At 32.3% G+C, this 24,319-nt stretch overlaps 2 pseudogenes; both read right to left on the reverse strand.

Moving 5' to 3' along the window:
* Window positions 1-7,398: 7,398 nt before the first annotated feature.
* On the reverse strand, window positions 7,399-9,181 carry LOC18046491 (annotated as a pseudogene).
* Window positions 9,182-15,556: 6,375 nt separating this feature from the next.
* Window positions 15,557-18,214, reverse strand: LOC112099959 (annotated as a pseudogene).
* Between the last annotated feature and the right edge of the window lie 6,105 nt (window positions 18,215-24,319).

Raw genomic sequence — 24,319 nt, forward strand, 5'->3', positions numbered from 1 at the left:
TTTGCTGCAACTGGATTGAGAAAATTGAGGGGAAAGAGGGAGCTGCAGTGAACTGGATTGAGAGTGAGGGCTGCAGTGAAGAGAAAAGTGAGGGCTGCAGGGTCACGATTTCTTTATTGTTTTTTAATTCATTTTTAGGTTTAGTTTGTAAAATTTAGAGAACATGTTTAACTTGTTTTCAGTTGTATAGTTATAATAATGAATCCGGATTTTGTGTTTTGTAATTTGTTTTGTGAAAAAAATCCACCAAACATGTTTTATGTGTGTATTATAAAAATGAAAATGAAAACGAAAACATGGCTTGCAAAACGGTACCAAACGGGCCCTAAGATTTCTTACATATACCTATAAAAACACAACACAACTACTAACTGACTTCACTTGATGATCTTTATACTTCGCTATGCCCTCCCACAAAAAGTTGAAACACCATGTAGCCCAATTCTTTTTCCTAATTAACTGCACATCTTTTAGGGAATGCAGATACATCGGATTGATGTAGCTGGCACTTGTGGGACACAATACAGTTCCTAGAAGAAACAAACAAAACATGATCTTAAAGTCATCATCATTACTCTCACTAGCTATCAATCTTTCACTAACTGCGGCTATTTCAATTCCTCTTCCACCCGTTCTATACTTGGCACGCAGTTCAATTATATCACCCGCTTCTTCTCGGATGTTTACTGGTTCCCCTCCATTTTTTATCCCCATTACGATGCTGAAGGTTGTAGGGTTTAAACAAAACTCTCTCCCTTGCAAAACTATACAGTGCCTCTTTGTATCACATTGTTGGACAAGTGTTTCACAGAAGTCTTGTCTCAGGCGACCACATCGTAATTCTAGCATGCTTCCGAAGCCAATTTCTCTAATTGCAGCTTGTTGGTCAGCCGACAATGTGGAAATGACCTTAGTGAATGCACTGACACGACAACGAGATAAATTACATTGGCTATGCTTATCCCCAATTTTTTGTTCTTCATCTGTTTTTTCAATACTCATTTCACCAACATTTGAACTTGGGTCCTCATGCATCGTACCAAATCGGCACTTCTCCTCATTCGTTAATTTCTTCCATTTTTCAACAATTGTCGCCCTACAAACTTTTTTGATCCCTTCTTGCCTCACCTTTTCTGCTTTATGCTTACTGTACACAACATTTTAGTTCAACTGATTACATCAACAAAATAGATAATTATAATAAGAACTTTATTCAAAGCAATAATTTTATACTTACAAAAAGTGTATCCACGCTCTCTGACCAGGTCCTCCCCTTCTGCCTTATGTGGACTCCATTTTACAACTGTATGCTATATTTTAAATCCTGAAATAGACCACACATAAATGTAGTATCAAGGCCGGACCCAAAACAATGGGTAAGTTCTTGGCAAATTTTTGAGCGCTCATCTTTAGTATTCCTACCAAAGAGTGTAGAGCTCAAAACAAGCAAAAAACACTTAAAACCAAACAAGAAAAATTTAGGGTACCCATAGAAAAATAACACTTAAAAACTAAACCTAAAAAAATCAACCACAAAATAGAAATAAATTAAAAAATGCCATTGAATTTTTACTAACTAATGCCATTGAAACTACGCAAAATCATGGGAACATTGCATCCCCTTCTAAATATCTTTCTTCAATTTCATGCTTGAATTACAGTACATCAATCATATCAGGATTGAGGATTTTCTTGCCAATTTCATGCTTCCAAGCCATTAATCATCTCTTCAACATCAAATTTTCATCATCTAAATATCTTTTTTCACTCTAAATTACCAAACTTCTAATTGTTTCAAATCTCTAATTATTTCACACAAAATTTACAGTACATCACAAAAACCACAAAGGTCAAAATTACCTCCTCACCTTGCCGTTAACTCACAAAATGAAAAGGAAAGAGAGGAACTTGTGTTCATCTTCAACACCTCAGGATGACAGCCACCGCTTCATGGATTCCACTTGTTATTTGCTTTGAACGAGATGGTGCCTTCAATCTTGCGTGATTACTAAACAAATAGAAGAGAGAAATTTGAGAGAAATTTGTGATTTCAAAGAGAGGTGTGACAGATTGGGAATGGCCTGGGTGAAACCCTCAAAAAGCAAAATTTTATTTTGCAAGCTTTGGGAACCGGTTTAACAAGTTAACAATTTTTTTCTCTTTTTTATTTCTTTTCAATCTCAGCCGTTGGATTCATTTTTCTTGAATCCAACGGCTGCGTTTACAAGCCGGCACGATGCCGGGCCTCAATGCCCGACATTGTAGCTTTAGCCCAATCGAAGAAATACAAAAGGCTCTTATATTTCAAATGAATTCACTGTAGGAACAATTTAGACCGTTATTAATAGCAGGGGGCAAATTTTGCGAGAGGTTTAATGAACTCTTCGTACTTCTCTTCAACTTTGTAACTGTTGAATCTTTTTGCGTCCTTAGTAGGTACTTTAACTCTCGGCATTGCTGCAACACTTAAGGGAGTTCTGTTAGAACAAGAGATTGGGAGTTTATAAGAGAGAGAGAGAGAGAGAGAGAGAGAGAGAGAGAGAGAGCAATTTTGAAGATTACAGTAGAGAAGAGGAATTGGTAGTGACAGTGAAACAATGAAAAGCTTAAATTTATAGAGGAATGGAAACACAAAGAGAGATAGTCAAAATTAATTTGATGATTTAGAAAATTTTGAACTTTCAAAAGGAGATGGAGAATAAGAGAAATATGGTTCACAGAAATTAGGGATTTCATTCCTCTTAAATTTAAAAAAGATCGTTTCGCTGACATAGGCATAAGGGTCACCAACGGTAAAAAAAAAAAAATTATTCATCGTTAGTGACTGTCAGCTAGACATTAGTTGCCAAGTCAGCAGGATAATGTATTCGTTGTACCATCAAATGAGTTCTTATATCATTTTCTCCCAATTGACATATTCCAGTTTTCCTCCCCATTCAAGTCTTGCATTCAATTTTTCCAACCCCCAATTTTTGATTAATTACAGTTTAATGACAAGAAAACAATAGAAAAACATGGAAGTTAGTTGCATAAATTTAAAAAAAATAGAGGAACAAACTGATCAACAATAAAAATTAAATTAAAGTGCTTAAAATTTCAAAATAAACTTCTCTCATTGGGTGGCCTCTTAATCAGCGCTTAGTTTTAGATCTTTTACCCTAACTTTCTTTGTTTGCTTAAATTGAATCCTTTAAGAATATATCCTCTTTTAGGCTGTTCACCTTAGCTCCCATATAGTTCTTCACTCTCTGCCTATTTGCTTTGAATTTTTAGCTAATTCTTTCATCTTTAAGATCAACGGCTCCATAAGGATAAACCTTGATTAGTTGAAGGGTCATGACCATTTAGGCTTTAACTTTCCAGAGAAAAGATTCAATCTAAAGTTATAAAGCAAGATTTGTTGGCCTGGAATGAGTTTCCTTTAATGGATTTGCTTGTCATGTTATTGTTTAGTTCTCTCCTTGTAAATTCTTACATTTTCATAGGAGAATAATCTCAATTCATCTAGCTCATAAAGCTATATCCTTCTCTGCCCTGTTGCAACATTCATATCCATGTTCAGTTGTTAAACTGGCCAATATGTTTTACGCTCCCATTCTAATGACATATGGCAAGCTTTGTGATCAACAAATCTGTATGGAGACATGTTAAGTGGTGTCTCGTAAGCAATTCTATAAGTCCATAAGGAATCATTTAGTCTAGTAGACCAATCCCTTCTATTAGGGTTCACCACTTTTTCCAGAACCCTTTTGATCTCCCTATTAGACAATTTTGCCTGATCACTCATTATGGATGATATGTTGTAGCAATTTTATGCTTGATCTTATACTTAGCCAATGCTGCAGCAAACATCTTATTGCAAAAATGAGTTCCTTCATTATTGATGATGGCTTTAGGAGTGTAAAATCTTATGAAAATATTCATCTGAAGGAACTTTACAACTGCCTTGGACACATAGTCCACAACAACTAAGATGTATAAGTTTCTAAAAGATGGTTGGAATAATCCCATAAAGTCTATTCCCTATACATAAAAAAGCTCAACTTTTAAATTGTTGGTCAGCGGCATTTCATGTTTTTGAGAAATGTTTCCTGTTCTTTGACACATGCCACAACACTTAACAAACTCATAAGCATCTTTAAAGATGGAGGGTCAGTAATAACCTGATTGAAGGACTTTTGCTACTGTTCCGTGACTTTCAAAGTGTCCACCAGATATTACAGCATGACAAGATTGTAGAATGCATTAAATCTCTTCATCAAGAACCCATTTCTAATCACATGGTCTGAGCACATCTTGTACAAGTAGGGCTCATTCCACTAATAGCTTCTAACATAATGGAAAAACCTCTTTTTTTGCTGGTAACTCAAGTCAGGTGGTAGCAATCCACTAATTATGTAATTAGCAGAATTTGTATGCCATGGAAATCAGATTGCTGTAGCATATGTGCATGTTGTAGCATTAACAACTACTCATCAGGAAATGTTTTTGTGATGTCCTGCTTAGTTAGAGTACTTGCATCTACTCAAGCCTTAAAAAGATGATTTGCTATTTAATTTTCAGCCTTGGTTTGGCATCCTTCTTCGAAGTCAAATATTTTATGGCTCTAAATTTATCAAATGCAAAGAAAACTATCAGCAACGCCTTTTTAATGGTAATATAATTGAGTTGTGCATTAGCTATGGTCTTACTAGCATAATAAATGGAATAGAACATCTTGTCTTTCCTCTATCCTAGCATTGTTCTAACAAAATGATCACTAACATCACACATCAACTCAAAAGACATACTCTAATCAGGTGCCACAACAACTGGTGTTGTAACAAGAGCTCTCTTTAAGTCAACGAAAGCCTCCAAACAGTCCTCATTAAAATTAAAGGATCTTTTATACTACAACAACATGCATAGAGGTTTGATATTTTAGAGAAATCCTTAATAAAACTTTTGTAGAATTCAACATGCCCTAGGAAACATTTTTTGCTCTTAACTGAAGTGGGTGGTGGAAGTTTATTAATCACCTCTATTTTTTTCCTATCCATCTCTATCATTTTTCTATAGAGCCTATGGCCTAGGACTATCCTTTTTTGTACCATGAAGTGACATTTTTCCTAATTCAATAAAGTTTATCTCTTCATATATTCTTAGCATATTTTCTAGATTATATAAACAGTCATCATATGATTCCCAAAAAATTAAAAAATCATCCATAAATACCTCAAACATTTGCTCAACCATATTTGAATAGATAGACATCATGCACTTCTGGAAAGTTACTGGAGAATTGTACAGGCCAAGTAGCATCTTTTTAAAGGCAAAAGTTTCATAAGAACAAGTGAATGTTGTATTCCCTTGGTCTTCTAGTGTTATAGCAATCTGGATATAACTTGAGTATCCATCCAAGAAATAGTAATATTCTTTTCCAGCAAGTTTGTCCAGCATCTGATGTATGAAAGGTAATGGAAAGTGATCCGTCATTGTGGCCTTCTTGATCTTTTTATAGTCCATGTAGACTCTTCATCAATTTATGATTCTTTTGGGAATGAACTCATTCTTTTCATTTGCTACAACTGTCGCTCCACTTTTCTTTATAATACATTATACTGGGCTCACTTATAAGCTGTCTGATATTGGGTAGATGATTCCAACATCAAGCCATTTGATGATCTATTTCTTTATAACTCTCTTCCTAATGGGAGTTAATCTTTTTTGTTACTCTAATGAATTGCTATAGGATCCCGCAGTAGAATCTTGTGCATGGATATGAAGGGGTTGATCTCTTTGATATCTGTCATGGCACTAGTAGAAAAATGACCTTCACTGATACTATTATGGTATTAGAAACATGTTTTGCTGACACCGAGTTATAGTGTCAGCATAGCTCGTGCCAGTGTTACATTGATAGTAGTTATTAGTGTCATTAAGTTTGTGTTACAATGGTATAAAGAAATTTTGATTGTAAGACATCACGTAGATATTGATTGTATGGTATCAAAGCAATATTGATGCTAAGGGATTTCCACTCCTTATGAACCACACTCTAATCAATATGGTGCTAAGGGATCGTGCCAAATAATAATAACCTTATACTAGGGAGTTGGTGAAACCAGGGCGGTATCTAAACAAGATTATTACTATTTATCAACACAAGATGTAGCAACACACATTTTTTTTATCTTACAAATTTTTTTAAAGGGTTGACTAAAAAGAAATCTAGAGATCGTATATAAAATAATAAACTGATAAGTTGTATGAAGAATGGGCAAAAGGGTTACTCTCCAAGAAAAATGACAGGCTCAAAAACTCATTTGTTATTCATTATGACATATACATTCCTTCAAGCAAGTTATATTTGTCTCCGACATCAACATGTAGAATAACAAATATGGCGTAATATCATTTAAGACCAAAGATAATACAAATACTAAAATTTAAAAGTCATCATGTCATCTAATGTTAAAACAAATCACAATTTATTTTTTCAAACAACAGTCTGCCCCCAACCTATTCTAAACATAAAAAGAAAATATGCATACAGAAAGGTGAAAATGATGCAGAAAAACTAATTAGAAAAGTTACACTTAAAATGATAGAAAAAGAAAATGATTTTAACTTTTAGCCGCTTCTAGGCATGAAAATTTTAAAGTTATAATTTATAGGTGCAGTTGCATTTGCATATGCTATGAGACAATACTCACTATCATTATCTTAATTTTCAATTGTTACTCTTTTCTTTTCTCCCTCTCTCTCATTTCCCCCCACTTTTTGTAATTTTCTCACTTTCCAAACACCCATTATAAGATAGACTTTTTGAGATTTTATTATTTTAAAGAATTATATTTTGTACATGATGAGATATCTTTAATGGGTGACAACTAAAAATCAAAGGCCCATAAAAGTTTTTGTTATATGAAGATAGTTTAGGAATATAAAATTTTAGATGAAAATGTAAGAGTAATCTTAGGGATTAGGGTAACAAACTAATTGCAATTTTTCATTATATTGAAATGAAAATGTTAGTAAAGGGAGAGTAAGGAGCTAACTGCAATTTGCCAGAACTCATCTCGTAAAAGACAAAAACTGGGAGTATGGCGTCACAAGGTCACCATAGCCGGACCCTCACCTATATAAGATACATCTCAGGCTTCAAAATGATTTTTTTGTTAATCATTCATGATTTAAATAATTCAAAATGATTTGTTTCCTTTATTTGAATTATCCAAATTTATCATAGATAAATCTGTCAAATTGAGCCAAAAAAATTGAAAAGCGAAGATGTAATATAAATAGGAATATATAATATCACATGTAAAGAACATTTACCCTATATATAATATAAATAGGGATAATGTTGCACAAGTGCAACAGAGTCATAGATAACGCTAATTTTGCAACGTAGACACAAATAACGCTAATTTTCAGCGGTACCCAGAAATCCTTTTAAGCATACCAAAGGCCTTATTAGCTCGGGTATATCTTCGCCATAAAAATAATGACAAAGTAGGCCTCCATGGACGAGAGCCCCGGCACCCTCGGCAGCTCTATGATCAAAAGGTATTTTTAATGCTAAGTAATCACGAGCCATTCTTGCGAGGGTCGGATAAAATGGAGCATTGCCACGCCACCAAGCTAGTATGTCAAACTCTTCTACTGCTGGTACTTTAAGCTCTTTCATATACAGATCAAGTTCTGATTTTGGTGATGAAGGCCTCCCCATGGCGTCTAGCATTTCATATGACTTTGAATTGCTGGTGTCGGTCGCCGCATATGCGTCATAAACGTCTCTAAAATCTTTATTCACTTTCTCAAGGCATCTATCAGCATCACTGCCGTGAATCTCCTTGCAATGAAGTTGCACGCCATCCATTTTGAACCGTGGGTCAAGAATTACTGCAATAACTCTAATCAAATAATATTTGCTAAAAAACAGATCAATAGCTCCCTTCATCACTTTTTTGCAAAAAAGACAATCATCGACTGGGTGGTTGCATCGATCCTTTAATATCTTATGCACGTACGGAAGATCTACAATTATTGGAGTCTCACATTTCCCCGACGAAAAGCCGACAGCAACATCCTCCAAGAATTTCAAATGCTCGAGTGTGGCAGTTACCTCATCCCATTTTTTTTCAGTTAAATTAATTGTCCTAAAATCGGAATCTAATTGCCCCAGCTCAAAAAATGCTTCTTTAACGCGAACTGCAGTCGCAAAGTACTTTAAATGTCCCCAGGGATCAGGAACACGATTGAGCCAGCAAATGGCTCTTTGTACGTCACCATCCAACTGAATTCGTTCATCTGATCTTGACTTGCTAGCCACATAATGAGCACACTCCTTTAAGGACTGTATCCCATCCCTGAAGTAATCTTCGGATCGCAATACACCATCAATATAATCCATTAAACCATCGGCATTACGCAGGCAGCCGGCAAAAGGAAGAGAACCTTGTCGACTAAACCAACTTTCCCCATCATATGCTGGAGGAATTTGAAAAGGAACAAGTACAGAGCATATTTTCCCATGGATACTCAAACACGATTCTTTCACATATTCCATCGCAATGTCTGCATCATCTACCCAAAAGCTAATGATCTTGCTCTGCCGTTGCCAACTATCATCAATATAGTGTACTACCAAGGAACATGGCACTTCGAAGAGTCCTACGAGAGCAACGAGTTGTAAACTGAAACGACAAGAGAGGTTTTTAAGAAATTGGTGAAGCTTTTCCTTCTCTTCTTGGTAGAGTTGGAGTATTTCATCCTTCCTCGATTTTAACACCGATGGATCCAAACCATCCGAATTCTCCCGTTTCTCGTCACTGGTATCTCCTTCCCTATCGGAAGAGTGATCGAAATCCTCATCAGTTGTATCTCGTTCTGTATTGGAGAAGTGTTCGATCAGACCACCAACAGATTTTTTCTTAATAAGACTGGCTAGCATTTTTAATTCTTCTGTTCGTCCTTTACTCTTAGGGTTAGCTTGGCAGCTCTCTAAATGATTTTTGAGATGTGTGGTTCCTTTCTTGCTTGAACCGTCAAACGTCTTCTTACAATGGTTACATTCAGCCTTGACATTTCCATCTGCGTCTCTGTACTCTCTCATCTCCTCCAAAACATCTGAAGGCTTTTTCATTTTCTTAATAGCCGATGGTGATGAGCTTCCTGCGTTTGGGTCTCCCTACATAATTAACAATTCTCAAATAAGATAAAGGATTGATTGCATCCTCCGCCTCTTAAACTTAACTTTAATTAATCAGTTAAGCTTACCAAATTTAATTATCTAATACAGAGGTAAAACAAAAGATCAATCAACAATAGATCAATCCGTACTTAAGGTTTTAATTAAACTCCTCATTTGTGATTTCTCAAAAATACATGCAACTGATTGGATAATTTTGAAACAGTTGCATGCAATTAAAGAAGTGTTCTAAATGAAATTGAATATATGACTTCTTCTTCTTATTATTATTATATGTCTGAGCAAAGTTTTGTGAAGAATCTAAATTAAACAACTCATCGAACCGATAAATTCGCAAGAAAAGTCTGCCCCCGTAAACAAAAATCTTACAATCCACCGCTCGACACTCAAATTTATGATTTGTTCGGCGAATGAAAAACAGAGCAAAAACCTGATTTAGACTTCATTCTCAATTTTTCTCACCATGCTAATGCTATTAATGTTTGCACACCAACAAATAAACAAATAAATAAAGGAATAAAAGGAAATAAAAATCTAAGCTGAAATTAGATTTAATTAAAAATTCTCTGTTTACTTATTTTTAGAATTAATTAAACATTCTCTTGTTACTTGCTTTTTATATTTAGAATTATTATTTTTAATTAATCTGTAGAGAGTAAGACAAACGCACCTTCATGGCCGGTAGACTAGCAGTTATCAGTTTAAAACTTGAATTCACAGCCTGCAAAACAAACAGATAACATACCTGTTAACACATCAAATTCACTGTTTTTCGTTTCAATTAAGTAAACCAAAGCGCGTGTTTATAACTCAATAACAATGATAATAATAATAATAAAACGATTAAAGATATGACAAAATGATACAAAATTAATACAAAATGCTTTCTTGAAAATACTTGGTTGCTGATAAAATTGAATAAGAGTTGCAGATCCTGCTTTATTAGTTCTCTTTCTCCTTCCAAGCTCCACCCTCTATCTCTTCAATCAGAACCGGTTCTATCTTATGAGCTCTCAATGTGTGCGTGTGTATAAATAAAGCTCTATTATAATTACCTATTTAGTATATTTATCTAATGCTCATCGCTGCTTGTTTAATCTTATAAACTCTTACTAAAAATTTTGTCATTATTTGGTTGTTTTTTACAGAAGAGCTTTTAAAAATTAGATAAATTATTTTACCTTTATTAGCAAAAGCTCAAATAAAAGTAGAGGTTGAAAAGTTTTTTTTCTTAATTATTAAAACATATAAAATATCATTTATTTATTTGACAATTTTATTTCATTCTTTTTATAACATAACTTTAAAAAACTTGTTTGTTAAAGTAATTTATAATTTTTAATAAAAATTCTTATTGCCAACCAAACACATAATTTTTTTTTAATGTAAACTCTACTTATACAAGTTCTATTATCAAAAACTCTATTTATTGAATCTCTTTTTAAAAAGCAATATCAAAGTAAGCCTACGTCTATGATGAATGCCAGTATGGTTCAAAAAGCTAATGAAAAAAGCTGACTAAATTGTGTATCTTGTTCTATCCCTACAATTTCCTCTGTAGTGCTACTTTTACTTTAGTGATTTTTTTGCTTATCTTTTCCTTGTTTCCTTTTTTTTTTCTTTTTATTTTCTTAGATTCTAAGTAATCAGTACTTTACATAAGGTATTTTTTTAAAATAAAAAATAAAGGATAAACAACCATAATTTTTTTTAATACACTAATATGTGGCATAAAAGTATTAATTAAATAAATACAACATGATCAATATTAATTGGATTTTATTGAAAGTTAATCTAAAGTCACATCTCTATATATCTATATCCGACTAGAGATTAGACTGAGCGAAATATTACTCAAATAATTTAGACAAATTGAACTAAAATGGAAAAAATTATAAATAACATAAAAAAAAAACTTAATAGCAATTAATAGATATTTGTTTATATAGAAGTCTTCCAAGCTCCGAAGAAATTAATTAACCTTATTATAAATCTACAATGAATGGCAATATGATCGCAAAAGCTAATGAGAAAAGCTGACTGAAAATGGGTCAGTTGCTCTTTCCTCGCAATTTCCTCATGTTGGCTACTTTTTAGTTTAGTGACTTTTTTTGCTTTACCTTTTCTTTTTCTTTTTCTTTTTTGGGTTTCCACTCCCAATAAATAATCAGTACTTTAGGTAAGTTTTTTTTTTCCCTTTAATTTTAAAATAAAGGATCAACAACCATCAATCTTTTACATAAACTAATATGGCATAAAAGTATTAATTGAATAAATGTCACATGATTTGTATAGTTATTTTTATTTATTGGATTTTATGGAGAGTTTGTATAAAGCCATATCTCTATATATCTATATCGGACAAGATATCACATTAAGCGAAATACTAAAATGATTTAGACAAATTCATCTAAAATAACAAAAAAGACTTGCCAAACTGGTGAAATATAAGTGTGCAACCCAAGATGGGGGGTGAATTGGAATTTTAAAATTTATCCTAACAAATCCACACAACAAACAATCTAATGTCTTAACAATAATTGAAAACAATAAGTTCAATAATAGCACAATAATTAAAGAGTAAGGGAGAAGAGAAACAAACATACGAATTTTTACGTGGTTCGGCAATCCCCGCCTACGTCCACGCCTCCAAGCGATCCAAGCTCGAGGATTTCACTATCCAAGCCTTTCCAAGGCTTCAAGGATTACAATTGACTTCGAGGTGTCAATAAACCTTTACAACAAAGAGATTATCTCCCAATCTCTTCACTCAAGTGTCTCACACACTCAAACTCTTACAAATGAATTGAAGAAATGAAAGTTACAATGAAACTCACTCAATGAGTAGATATTCAAAGATGAAGAACAATTAATGATTCAATAATTTGTGTTTTGCAAGTTGAAGGCTCAAGATATCACGTGTGCTTTTTTTGTTTTTGCTTGTTGGAGAGCTTCAAAATGAGTAGGATTTGAGTTTATATAATTTGAGCTCAAAAACTAGCCGTTATGCACATTTTGGTCGTAACCGGATTACCGGTTATGGACATCCGAAATTCCGCTTAATGTTACAGTTACAGCCACAATTTTGAATTTCTGAACATCCGGATTGCCGCTTTGTCACATCCGGAATTCCGCTTACGCTCAGTAGCTTACTGCCCAACAACCGGATTTCCGTTTGTTAGGATCCGGATTTTCGCTAGCTACAGTAACTGCTACAGTGATTATTTTCCTAAATTTATAATTTGACCCCAAAACTTTATAAAACTGTATCTTAGCCCAAAATGTTATGAAAGTTTGCAAAAAGGTCTAATTTCAGAATTTTAGAATAATGCTTTGTCAATCCCACAACTTTTTGAAATTATGACTTCGCCCAAATTTTGTGAAATTATAGTATGACCCAAAAACATTTAAATAGTTTCAAATAGGTCCAAATCCGAAATTTAAAAACACTATCAAAGATTTTAAAAATACTTTCATTTTAGTCCAAAATACTTTAATTTCATAACATCATTTTCTTATTATAAAAGCACAATTCATAAATCTTTGCTTAATAAATACATGTGGTTTGTTATCATCAAAATCAATATTTATAGCCATATAGGCTAACAACTGGTACTAAAACGCATGACATTATTAGCTCTCAATATAATTGTATAGATATAAACATGAGTCTCCGAAGTTCCAATAAGGTCTTTACTTTTCTTTTTCTTTTTTTCCTTTCTTGCTGTTCTCTTTAATCATGGATGAGAAGACTTAAAAGAAACCGAAACATTACAGTGAAAAAGTTAATGTGAGAACTACTAAGTAAAAGGAAAAAATAGATAAATGACGGTTTGAGATTACTTTTGTATGCTCAAAAGTAATTTTGGGAATTTAAAAGTTAAATTTAGTATTTGGTAAAAAAAATTACAAAATCAACCGCTATCACAGTTTTAAAAAGCACAGAAGGAGTATTTTTAAATGTTTGATTTTCATAATCAATTTTTATTTTTCTAATATAATTTCATAAATATCCTTACAATTATTAAATTAATTGTTACATAAATTCAAAGCTATCCTATTCAGATTGAAAATAAAATAAATGTTTCAATAAATTTTTATTATAATTTTTTTAATAATTCACGCATTAGTTTACCCTTTTTTAGCTTCATATTCTTCATTCCACCAAAAGTTTTCTCTTCCAGCAACCGTAGGAGCATCATTGGTTCGAATATCTATTCTATTCGAATAATCCGAAATTCCACTTAGAAATTTGTAAGATCCATTTAATTAATTAGGCCGAATTTAAAAGTTACAGTACATTCTCTCCTTGAGCTCAAACTCCATTGTTCCTCAAATTTTCTTTTTTATCAAAAATTGCCCTTGAATTCAAGGGTACAATGGTCATTCTATTAAATATTCTAGTGGTGTTAAAATTTTGGTTGACGGTTGATTCAAATTGCAAATTTGGGGTTGATACAAATTGCAAACTTAGGGTGGAAAATCAAACAAATTTAAATTTTAATACTATTTTTTATAACAACATAAATTTAGGTGGATAACTAATAATTTTCCAAAAATAAATTAATTAAAAGAAAATCATACGTATATACTAAACTGTTAATTTAATGTAATAATAACATTATAATGTGATTTCATTATACTGAATAATTATCTTTAAAAAAATTCTGTTTAATGTTTGAACCTAACACCTGAATTAGGACGCGATAAAGCAGTTGAGTTTACACTTGAAATCTAGTTGGCGCCTTTGAGCTTCAGCAATAAGAATGTCTTCAGTTACACACCACTATATTAATGTTTAACACGAATCATCGTTAAGCCTAGCTAGCTCAAATATAATGTATAAAGCGACTAATTAATTTTTTAATTAAAGCATTAATATTAGAGATGGGATAACAATTTAATCACAGAAAACTTCTCCACTCTTTTGCCTTTTTGTGTGAAATTCCAAGCAGAGAAAATAATAAGAAAAAGAGTACGTATAATAATGGTTAATATTAATTAATCATTTCAATAATTATAAAATTAATAATAATCTACTAGCTAGATAAAATCAAGTTTGTTTATATATATATATATATATATATATATATGTTATTCTTACAAGGATGGTTTGAAAATTTGGAGAGGCTCTGGCATCATGTTTCATTGTTTGATCCCGAAACCTTAGCTGAGGTAAGAATCAATATTGTATTAATTAACAAATAAACAAATTCTTTTACAAGGATTCTTTACATTTAACAACTTCAACACGTAAAGAAACATAAAAAAGTTTAAAATTCATTAATATTTAACTTATATTTTGAATTTCAACCATAATCAACAAGATCCTAAGAAATCTTGAAGAAGGAAAAATAGTGAAGAAGATTTCTTTTTTATAATAATAATAATAATTCTCTAGTAAGGGCATCTTGAGGATGCTAGTAAAAAAAAATATATAGATTTCAATACACTAACGGACAAAAAAAAATATTTTTTAATGTATTGAAATCTATGTAACAAATTACATTGTGGAGAAGAGTGCAAGAAACTTTTTAATGTTAAATAATTGATTAAATTTTATTTTTAAATGGAGAGATAAAGAATCTTATTATTTTCTTCTAAAAACTAATAGTGAATAAATTAAAGGTTATATAATATTATTAATTATAACTTTTTAACATTAAGGTTATCAAATGTAGAATTTGTATAAAAATATATTTATTGTAGGAAAATTATTAATTAGAGATACATAAAAATAGTCTTTCGAATTGTCTATAATTTTAAAAAAAATTATTAATTCAAATATTATTAGAGGAATACTAAGAAAAATGGAGCCTTTCAATAATATAAGACATTAAGTGACGGTCTAGTTTGCCTATGTTTAAGGGTGCCCCTACTTCTTAATTGCATTAGATTCTATTAATTCTAAATAAGACTAACAAAAAAAAGTATTAAATATGTCAATTGTGCAAAAATAACACTGTTAAGAACAATCTGATTATTAGATACATTAATTACAATTGATAATTGATGATTTGATGACTTCAGAAGCTAAAATGTTCATAGGAAAGAGACAAAGTCAGCTTATTGTTAGCCATTTAAATTATAAGTTTCATGTATTTAATAAACATATGTGCCCATATAGGAGACATATCTAGTTCAAATATTTTTGTTAATCATTCATAATTTAAATTATTCAAAATGTTTTTTTTTTTCCGGTTTATTTGAATTATCCAAATTATCAGGGATAAATCTGTTAAATTGAGCCAAAAAAAAATGAAAAGCAAACATGTAATGCGATATTTTACAAACTAGAGGATGTAAAGAACAGGAATAACGTTATGAAAATGCAAACGCAGTCACAAATAACGCTAATTTTTAGGGGCTACTCAAAAATCCTTGTAGGCATAGCAAAGGCGATATTATCTCGCGTAAATCTTTATCATCAAAATGAAGACAAGATTTTATGTTATAACGCCCCATGGCATTCAAGGCACCCTCGGCAGCGGTATAGGTAAAAGGTATTTTTAATGCTAAGTAATCACAAGCCATTCTTGCGAGGGTCGGATAAAATAGCATTGCCACGCCACCAAGCTAGTATGTCAAACTGTTGATCGCTGGGAACTTTAAGCAAATTGAAATAGCGATCAAGTTCTGATTTTGATGATGAAGATGTGCATGGCCTCCCGATGGCGTCTAGCATTTCATATGACTTTGAATCGCTGGAGTCGGTTGCTACATATGCATCATAAACGTCTCTAAAATCTTTATTAATTTTCACAAGGTATCTATGCATATGCATCATAAACGTCTCTAAAATCTTTATTAATTTTCACAATGTATCTATCAGCATCACTGCCATAAATCTCTTTGTAATGAAGTTGCACAGCATCCATTTTGAACCGTGGGTCAAGAATTGCTGCGATGACTCTAGCCAAATAATATTTGCTAAAAAGTGGATCAATAGCCTCCTTCATCACTTTTTTGCAGAAAGGACAATCTTCAATTGGGTGGTTGCATCGATCCGTTAATATCTTATGCATGTAAGGAAGATCTACAATTATTGGAATATCACATTCCCCCCACAAGAAGATGGTAGTAACGGGTCATTCTATGATGCCGTGATTAAAGTTACGGCATTAATTCCGTAATTAAATATAAATTATGTAAATAAAATATAAAATTTATAAATTTATATTTTAATTTAAATTGAATAATGCTAGTTTTGCATTTAATTATATAATACATGTGATGCTTCATTAAGGATGAAATTTATTCTCAAAATCAGATTTTGAAAAAAATATTATTTTAATAACTTTCATAGTTGTTGTAAGATGAGGTTATTTTGCATCTTTTTAAACTTCTTCAATAAAAATCCTGAATGGTCTCCAAATACAAATAGAAAGTTTAAAACTGTATAAAGTATGCATAAGACTCAAATTTGGATATAATTTTATTGATATATCACATATGTGTTTAGTAATATAAGATTTTAAAAAAAAATTGTTTTTGCTTGATCCACATAAGATAAATATTTGCACTTAATTAACTTTTATAATAAAATAGATATTATTATAGAACATATGAAAAAATTATACAAATGTCCTAGAATAAATATAGAATCTATGGTGAAAGCAATTCAATAAAACTTATTCTACTTTTTTTAGTACAATTTTTTTGTTTAATTGATGAGTAATTTTTTCTTTGTTTAATTAAAAAAATATTTTTTGTAAATAAATAAAATATTTTTCACTAAAATTCTGCAGAAACAATGTTAATATTTTAAACAATTAATAATTTTGTATGAATTTACTAGTTTTACTTTATATTTACTAGTTTTTTGTGTAATTTATAATATTTATATGTATCACGGTATTTGATTCCGTAATTTTCATTACGGCATTATAGAACTTTCCTACATACTTCAAGAGTTTCAAATGCTCGAATGTGGCAGTTATCTCATCCCATTTTTGTTTAGTAAATTTAATTGACCTAAAATCGGAGTCTAATTGCTCCAGCAGAAAAGATACTTTTTTCAAGCATTTTTTTGCGACAGTCCGAAGGTAATCAAAATGCCAGAAAAGAGAAGCACGTTCGAGCTTGGAAATCGCTTTTTTTACGGCACTATCCAACTGAATTGGTTTATCTGATGTTGACTTGTTATACACGTAATCAACGCACTGCCGTATGGCCCGTAGTATCCCATCCCTTGCGTAATTTTCAAAAGTACCACGAATATAACCCATTAACTGATAACCATCATGTATGAAGCCGGCAAAAGGAGGTGAACGTCGTTGACTAAACCAATTTTCCGTCTTTCCAATTTGGTTACCCCTATCGTCTGCTGGACGAATTGGACAAGGAAGAAGTAGGAAGCATATATTCTTATCGATCTTCCAATCCAAACACGATTGTTGCACAGCTTTCATCGAATCCTCGACCTCAAAAGGATCTTTCCAACAACTAATAACCTTGCTCTGCCGTTCCCAGCTATCATCAATATAGTGTACTACCAAGAAATATTCATAATACATACGTAACTTGCAGCAAGTTAGTTGTAAACTGAAACGACAAGAGAGGCTATTAAGAAATTGGCAAAGTTTTTCCTTCTCTTCTTGGTACAGTTGGAGTATTTCATCCTTTCTCGAGTTCAACACCGATGATGGATCCCAATCCTTATCTCCTTCAATATTGGAGAAGTGTTTGATCAGATCATAAACAGATTTCTCTTTAATAAGACTGGCTAACTCTTTTGTTTTGATTGGTGGGGACAGTAATTGATCTTGATCATCCCCATTACGACCATCAGGTCCTTTTCTCTTGGGGTTAGCCGGGCATCTGTCTAAATGATTTTTGAGATGTGCTGTTCCTTTCTGGCTTGAACCGTCAAACGACTTCTTACAATGTATACATTCAGCATTGTTATTTCCATCTCTGTCTTTGTACTTTCTCATCTCCTTCCAAACCTCTGAAGGACTTCCTTCTTTTATTAATAACTGATGATGATGAGCTTCCTCCATTAGGATCTCCCTACATAATTAACAATTCTCAAATAAGATAAGGATTCATTGCATGCTCAGCCCCTTAAACTTAACTTTAATTAATCAATTAAGCTTACCAATTTAATTATCTAATACAGAGGTAAAACAAAAGATCAATCCGCACTTAAGATTTTAATTAAACTCTCAATTTTTGATTTGTCAAAAATATATACAACTAATTGGATAATTTTGAAACACCTCTATTCAAAGACGTGTTCTAAATGAAATTGAATATATGAATTATTGTTATTGCATTTCTGAGCAAAGTTCTGTGAAAAAAATCTAATTTAACCACTGATTCAACCGATAAATTCACAAGCCCGTAAACAAAAATCTTACAATGTACTGCTCAAACTAAAATTTATAATTTGTTCGGGGAATGAAAAACAGAGCGAAAATCTGATTTAGATTTGAAAGAGAAAAAAAATTATTCTCAATTTTTCTTCACCATGCTAATGCTATTAATTCTTTGCACGCCAATAAATAAATAAATAAAGGAATAGAAGAAAATAAAATATAAGCTGAAATTAGATTTAATTAAGCATTCTCTGTTTACTTACTTCTATTTTTAGAATTAATTAAACATTCTCTGTTTACTTATTTTTAGATTTTTTTTTTTTTAATAATCTATAGAGAGTAAAGCAAACGCACCTCAATGGCCAGTAGCAGTTATCAGTTTAAAACTTGAATTCACAGCCCGCAATACAAACAGATAACATGCCAGTTACCACATCAAGTTCACTCTTTTTTGTTTCAATTAGGTACACCAAAGTGTGTGCTTATAACTCAAGAACAATGATATTAATAATAAAACAATTAAAGATATGACCAAACGATACAAAATTAATGCAATTCGCTTACTTGAAAATACTTGGTTGCTGATATAATTGAATAAGAGTTGCAGATCCTGCTTTATTATTTCTCTTTCTCCTTCCAAGCTCCAACTCAATCAGAGAACAGGTTCTGTGTTGTGAGCTCTCAATGCGCGCGCGCGTGTATATAAAATGAAACAAAATTAATGCAAGATGCTTACTAGAAAAATAACTGGCTATTATTTCTCTTTCTCCTTCCAACCTTCTTCAATCAATGAATTGATTCAAGCTATCTATCTCTTACGAATGAGCTTAATTCTATATATATTATCACCTAATGATTTTTTTTTTATTAATATATGTTTCATATACAAAAGTCTTCGAAGCTCCGAATATATATTAATGAGCATACTAAAATATATTGTATGGCAACATGGTCGAAGCCGGCAATTGCTTGTTGAGAGACCACTTGCTCTTTCCCTGCAATTTCCTGTATTAATAAATTAAATGAGTATAGCAATGGTTGAAATTTCAATCCAAATAAAAAATAGTATCCCCTTCGCGTACCTATTCGTCTTTACATAATGTTATATATGCAATATGCTCTGTAATCTCTCTGAATCTTGAAGATCAATCAATAAAATCCCTGCAACTTGTTCCTCCGTGGATGTAAGCTAATGATGAATTAGCTGAACCACGTAACCTTGTTGTTTTCTCTGTTCTTAGAGTTGTTTGTTAGTTCTTTTTCATTTCTGATTATTCTTAGTTTTCAATCATAATCTTCTTGGATTGTAATCAAACTTGTTCAAAGCCTAATCAGATTTTCTTATAGCATCTTGTTGATCTGATTGGGGATCTTAGGAGTGACTTGGGGGTTGTGTAACAGAGCCCTTCTATCACTATAATCTTTTGGGTTAAATACCTAGAAATCTTAGACCCAACCCCCCAATAATTAGTATCAAAGCCAGAAGTAGCTAGATTGTGGTAGTGGAACAACTGAGATGTGTTGGACAAAATGATCGGGGTCCGACAGTAGTTTCATCTGAGAAGAAAATTATTGAGTTATGTCTCACACTAACTAGTAAACGAAAAATACTTAAGTTTATAAATAGAATAGGTCACTCCACCCAATAAGCTAGTCTTTTAAGTTGGACACTTGAAAATCCTAAGCCCAACCCCTTTATATTGACAAACATCTCTCCCTTATCTCAGTCCAAGACTTCAACTTAGAAGTAAAAGTTTCAATTTTTTTGTTAGATTTTTTTTAATATCTATTCTTAATCAGAAGGATAAACTATGTTCGATTATTCAGTGGAAAGTGGGACTGATTTACTAACATTTTGTGAAAGACAATGCAGATATGATCACTAGAATCCCTCTCCCTAGTAAACCGATGACAGATCAAGTGCTGTGGCATTATGATAAAAAAGGGAACTATACTGTCAAGAGCGGATACCAAGTGGCTTTGAAGATTAAGGTCGAGGATTCCCCAAGCTGCTCAGATCAGAAAACAAATCAATGGTCTACCATTTGGACTATGCTATTGCCCAAGAAAATCAAAATATTCATATGGTGGCAGTGAAAATCCTTCTTTTGACAGCTGAGAACCTCTGGAAAAGGAAGATTTTAACACATCCCCTTTGTCAAATCTGTGGAAATTCTTTGGAGAATACTTTTCATGCTCTGGTAGATTGTAAGTCAGCTCGGAAGTGATAGAGATACATCAAAATCAATCTCTTGACCAATTCTCTCCTAATCTTGTGCTTACCGTTTATAGATAATATATGTTGTAAATGCTCCTTTATTTACTCCTTCTTTCTCTCCTTGACTTATTCTCTTTAATTCAAATTGTAATCAAATCTAGGATAGTTATTACCCTTTGTATTCCAACTACAGTCTGTATATATATATACGACTAACATCAATAATAAAATATAGCTTCATTTTCATTCACAATTGATATTATTTCCCTTTATAGGAAGATCTGGAAAATTTCCCAGGTTGCAGCTGAGATAAGAAGCATAGTAGATCAAGATATCCTCAGTGCAATACAAGATATGGTAAGAAGAATTGGTAGGGCTAAAGCTGAGCCAGTGGTGGCTTTGTTTTGGGTAACTTGGAGTGCATGAAATCAAATGTTGTTTAAAGGGAGGAGGGTAGATCCTTATGTTTCAGTTGCAAAAGCAGAATTAGTTCTGGAAGCTTCAAAAGGACTAGTGTACCAACCCCAAACCTTAGACTTGAGCCGAAAGAAAAGGTCCAAGGATGTTGGAGCCCTCCTCCAATAGATTGGTGCAAGGTTAATATGGATGCTGCCATTAATTTCAAGGAGCATTGTGTAGGGCTGGGGGTTGTAATAGGGGATGCCACCAATAAGTATGTAGCAGTTGCAATTAAGGTTACAAAACTCCACAGTGATGTAACCTTTGCAGAAGCAGAAGTTGTGAACTTGGGTCTTAGTATAGCCAATCGAGCAGGATTGTCAACCATCATTGTTGAATCAGATTCGCAAGATGTTATTGATTTTGTTAACAACAGGAAGAGTAACAAAACATAGATTTATTGGATAATTTCAGAAGTTCAGAATAAAATGAGGGATTTTAAATTTTTAATGCTAGTAAAGTCCAGCATACTCCAAGATTTTGTAATGCCATTACTCATTCTTTAGCTAAACTACCTTTCGATAAGTGTGAAACTGTTGTTTGGGAAGGCTCATACCATTCAAAATTTATGTACTTATTCAACCATTTGAATGACTGATCCATTTTCTTATTAAAAAAAAAAAAAAAACTATGTTCGATTATTAATTGTTTAGTTGCTGCATAAAGCTTTTAATCCCATCAAAGAGATCCACTCATGAGCAAGTTAATCTAATAAATAGTTATTCAATATATATTTCCATGTAAGTCAATGAGTCAACCAAAACTCGTAAAATTATTAGACTGTGTGGACCATAATTAAGTTTTGTGAGGGCCTAAACTAATTTACCACGAGAGAAAATTTGAAACATACAATAAAATTTTGTTAGATAATTCTATATTTTTTTTCTTATTCAATTATAACCATGCAAAAAAAAATTGAGATATCGTAATATACACTTATTTAGTATTTTTAGATTGAGAATTATCATGAATATTATACAAATTAATCAATCCTAGTATTTTTTATCCTTGGACTGATTAAATCTGAAGCATTATCTCAGACAGAGCACTTGACTACAAATGTTGGAAAATATTACAAGTCTAGCATCACACTTAAACTGAGTACATACGTGAGCAAAGAGCGAATATCAGAGCCTTCAATTTTCGAACAATTTTCTTCATTCGGTTGTCAAATCTCTGCCAGATTCTGTGGTTGATCGACATTATAATCACAAAGAACCAGAAGATGATATGTACGTACAATCAACTGCACCCAAAGAGAAAAAAAAAATGATACATGACAAGAGAAAGTGTATTGAAAAATGCTAAAGAAAGAGAAAAACGAGAGAAAAACGAGAGAAAATGTACTGAAAAGGAAGAGAGAGAAAGTGAGCTGGGTAGAAAGAGAGAGTAAAATCCTCTCATTTTCTCTCGTCTTTCTCTCTCTTTAGCATTGCTCTTTATTTTATGATTCTATCTGTTTTCATAATTATTGTTGTTGTTTTAAATTAAAACATTTATCAACAAATTGGAAACAATTGCAACTTAATTTGTTTTTAATATATTTTATTGCAATATTGTTTTCTTCTTCTTCTTCTCTCTCTCCTTAAACAAAAGCTATTCACCTACCTAACTTACGAACAACATCAAAACATATTAGTTAAGACTGAATTTGTAGTTAATTGTATTGGCAAAAGCATGCATTTGCTTTTGTTGATAAATCTTTTTTTTTTAATAATTGATGACTTGTCGTACTAAACTTATTATTTAATTAGGATAGACTTATTAAATGAAAAAGATAGACGGGCTCAAAGAAATGAAAATGAAAGAAATGAACAGCATTACACGAAAATTATCCACATGATTGCTGAATAAACAATTGATTTATGTGTTTGGTTGGTCAGTCTACTTTGTTAAGATTCTTTACTTTCGTTCTAAGAAATGCAACCATTGCCCTTTTGCAATAAATAAATTGAATTCCTTCATCACAGGCCATTACAACGACTTTAGAAACTTATACTTTGCTTAGCTCACCACCCTAATTTTCCATATATTATATTCCTCTTTGAACTAAGGCTTCTTTCTTATTGAAATCAAACCATAAAAGGAATTGCAATGCTCATGCATCCATCGCATTCACAGAAAAGTTGCATGAGAAATCATTATGTCACCAAGAATAAAAAATTAATCATGATATAAGGCTATATTATTAAAAAAACTCTACATTTTAAAACTAAAGCAAATTAGAATAAAAAAATAATGATGATGCATCCAAAATCACATAGTAGGAATGAGACATTTCTAATTGGTTATTTGAGTCTTTGATTGTTTTGTTCTTATTCCTTCACCATCTACATCGTTATAATGTTATAAAATAAGGATTTTGTTAAGTTACAGTTGCTATAAAATGTGTTCAGTCCTCTCGCCTGAGCTTTGGGGCCTGTTGCATGGCTTGAGAATGGCTTGGGATCATGGCTTTAGACGTCTTCAAGTTGGAGTGGATAATAAGAGCATAGTGCATATTTTGGAGCGGGCTCATCCTCCAGCAAATGAAAATGCAATTCTTGTCAAGGCTATTCGGGAATTATTAGCGCGTGACTGGATCGTCCAAATGGAGCATGCGTATAGAGAGGTAAATTGTGCTGCAGATTTCCTTGCTTCCTATACCTTAACTATCCCCATAGGCTTGCATGTTCTTCTTTCTCCTCCTCCTATTATTTTTGGCTTACTTTGTAATGATGCTTATGGACACACTCCCGGTTAGTGTTGCATTAGCTCTTCGTGAGCGCTTTTTTAATAAAAAAAAAATCTGTTAGAGAGTAGATGAATGGAAATTCGGTCATCTGGTCCACCAACTTGCTCAAACAAATTGTCGGTAGAGGAAAACGTGCTGCCGCTTCCTGTCCTCTCTCTTTGCATGCGTGAATATAGTTATGGGCCCACAATTCATTTTTTTAATGAATTTAACATGGCGCAAATGCGTGAATAGAGTTCTGCTTTTTTTTTTCTCCCGCTAGTTAAGAGATTAAAGTGGAAGGCCAGAACTCTATCTGCATCTCTTTTAGTTGTTTATCACATAATTAATATCTACATTTTCAGCCCTGCATTTGCTCGATTTCAATAATATATATATATATAAGCGGCCAT

Source organism: Citrus clementina, unplaced genomic scaffold (assembly GCF_000493195.1).
Source record: "Citrus clementina cultivar Clemenules unplaced genomic scaffold, Citrus_clementina_v1.0 scaffold_3, whole genome shotgun sequence".
NCBI lineage: Eukaryota > Viridiplantae > Streptophyta > Magnoliopsida > Sapindales > Rutaceae > Citrus > Citrus x clementina.